The 2,898-nt window shown below is 50.4% G+C and overlaps 1 long non-coding RNA gene across 1 annotated transcript; it reads right to left on the bottom strand.

Moving 5' to 3' along the window:
* Positions 1 to 590: 590 nt before the first annotated feature.
* Positions 591 to 2,474, bottom strand: LOC132507104 (uncharacterized). Its single transcript, XR_009536054.1, has 2 exons — positions 1,913 to 2,474; positions 591 to 901 (listed from the first exon to the last, which is right to left on the bottom strand). It is a non-coding gene; the product is annotated as an uncharacterized LOC132507104 (long non-coding RNA).
* Positions 2,475 to 2,898: the final 424 nt, after the last annotated feature.

The following is a 2,898-nucleotide window of genomic DNA, read 5'->3' as shown; positions in this document are numbered from 1 at the left end:
TTTAGCAACTGGGGGGAGACAAGAGTTTCCCGAATTCCTTCCCGTTGGTGCCACCATCTCTCTGCCTCTGTGTGGCTCATGTGCAGTGGACAACCCCGGCCTGTTCCCCACTCAGCTTTTGGATTTTTACTTTGGTCCCTTGGTACCCACTCCTTTCTTAGCATTTCAAAAAGCTTCTTACGTTTCATCCGTAATTGAGTAAAGGTTTGCAGCTGTGAGTAAAAGATTGATTACAAGTAACAACAGCAAAAATAACTCCTTCTTTCAGTCTGCCTTCCTCCAGAAAAGTCCCCCAACTTCGAACAGAGAGTGCAGACAGTCCGTGATGTGAATCCGCAGCATCTTATGGGTTTACTCAGATTCCAGAAAGGGAAACGTGGTTATTTATCATTACAGTAAGTCCCCTACATACAAACAAGTTCCCTTCCGAGAGTGCGTTTGTAAGTCCAATTTGCTCCTAAGTCCAACAAAGTTAGCTTAGGTACCCACCTAACACAATCGGCTATGTAGTACTGTACTGTGACAGGTTTATAATACTTTTCACACAAATAATACATTAAAAAGAAACAAACACAGAAAATAAAGAACACTTTTTAAAAAATTAATTATTTAATTTATTTATTTTTGCTTGCATTGGGTCTTCGTTGCTGCATGCAGGCTTTCTCTAGTTGTGGCGAGCGGGCCACAACTCTTCGTTGAGATGCGCGGGCTTCTCATTGCGGTGGCTTCTCTTGTTGCAGAGCACAGGCTCTAGGTGCATGGGCTTCAGTAGTTGCGGCTCACAGGCTCAGTCGTTGTGGCTCGCGGGCTCTAGAGTGCAGGCTCAGTAGTTGTGGCACACGGGCTTAGTTGCTGTGCGGCATGTGGGATCTTCCCGGACCGGGGCTCGAACATGTGTCCCCTGTATTGGCAGGCGGATTCTTAACCACTTCCCCACTTGGGAAGTCCCCAAAGAAAACATTTTTAATCTCACAGTACAGTCCCTTGAAAAGGACAGTAGTCCAGTACAGCAGCTGGCATACAGGGGCTGGCATCGAGTGAACAGGCAAGGAGAGTTACTGACTGGAGGAGGGAGAGGAGGTGGGAGATGGTAGAGCTAAGCAATCATCAGCAATAGGAGACGGAGGGCAAGCTGCAATTTCACTCATGCCTGATGTTGATGGAACGCGTGTTCGCATCTTTGAAAGCTCGCAACTTGAAGGTTCGTGTGTAGGGGACTTACCCTACTAGATAAATAACAACAGTGCAACAACAACAGTAACATCTCGACTCTTTTTCTGAGGTTGGTATACTTCATTTTGCATTTTATGTGATGGGGTTTAGACAGGGCACAGTCTCTACCCTCCCGTGGCTCACAGCCAACTGGGAAATGCCACGGCCCACTGCAGCCAACCATGATGAGGGAGGTGATCTCAGATGAGGGTCCCACACAGCCTCTGGGTGGGAGGCACAGGGGAGACCCCCAGGAGAGGGGAGAGGGAAAGTCCAGCAATAGCTGGACCTTGAGCGTTAGCTGGAGCTTGGTGCAGTGCTCAGACCAACACTGCTGTGTCCAGAGCAAGTGATGGCACGGGGAGGAATCAGACTCAGGTCTCTGCTGGCTCTGAGTGGGGGGGTTACCTCTGAGGCACACCCACATGTTTCAGGTCCCTGCTGAGAGCATCTGAAGACCACAGAGAGGTGTGACCATCATTCCAGCCCTCCCCCAGTCCCTGCTTCCTTCTCTCACATCCCTTCTCTTCGCCCAACTCACTGGCTTAATTAGGGAAGAGCATTACTTCCTGCAACTAAACAAATGAAAGGGATAAAGAATCTACTGGCCTCTGCTGAATTTTAACAGAGGAGGCGCCAAACAGTAGTTACCTAAGGGATGTGTCTGAGCAGCCTGACGGAAAGATGTGGAGTTACCTACCAGCTTGACAAACCATCTGTCCCACCAGGATTTCTGGAGAAGAACTGGCTCTTTGCTGCAGGAACCATCTCAGCTGGGCTTTGCCTGCCCAAGTCTCCTCCTGGGTGCGGGGAGGGACCAGAAGGTTCCAGGTAGAGTTGGGGTCCCGGCTGCAGGTTCAGGGCGGGCCGCATGACAATCAGCTTTGCCACCATCAACACCAGCCCTGCTACACCCCTGCGAGGAGCCAGGGAGCTCATTTCTCATCTTGCTTTGCTGATGCTTTGCTGTGAGACCGGAGGCAAGGGGGCGCTCATCCAGGGCTATGTAGCCCCATCTCTCTTACAGCATGTGAGGACAAAGCAGCTTGGGGTGCATGACCGTGTTCTGAAGGGTGTATAGATCCTTCTCCTCTTGTTCCAGAAGAAAGGCAAAGGATGTAATGACCCGGCTCTGGGCTGGGTCCCAGATGATGCATCATCCTGTGTCTGGCCTCTCTCTGGGGGCTGCTCCTCGGTTTTGAGAGGGGACTAAGCATTTATTGTTCAGGATTCCTGGTCCCAGTGATAACAGGGCCTGTGAATTATGGACGCAGCAGCAAATGTTTTTAATCTTCCGTGAAACAAAATCAGCGTGTTGTGCACCAGGTTTCGAGGCCGTCGAGGGAGGAGGTGAACAGCTGCTGGGATCTGGCTAACTTGCGCTGACGTCAGTGCGAGTCTGTCAAGGCCAAGGGCTCTGCGCAGGAAGCTTCAAAGTGACACCGAAAACAAATTTGCATTTTTTCCTTTCACAGGAGCTCAGCGATGCTCCGTTCCACTGAGATGTTTTCACCAGCCTTTGCAACCAGCATGTTGAATAAACCTGGCTCGCGGTGTACTGGGCATGCAACTTCAGGGTTTCTTTGCTGCTGCCCCTTTGAAATGTGTTCAGTGGGATTAATGTTCCCTGGCCTGGGATGAAAACGCTGGCAGGCGCTGCCTTTTCTGCTCCTCTTAGGAAATAGT

Source organism: Lagenorhynchus albirostris, chromosome 16 (genome assembly GCF_949774975.1).
Source record: "Lagenorhynchus albirostris chromosome 16, mLagAlb1.1, whole genome shotgun sequence".
Taxonomy (NCBI): Eukaryota; Metazoa; Chordata; class Mammalia; order Artiodactyla; family Delphinidae; genus Lagenorhynchus; species Lagenorhynchus albirostris.
This window is presented reverse-complemented; position numbering and strand designations above follow the sequence as displayed.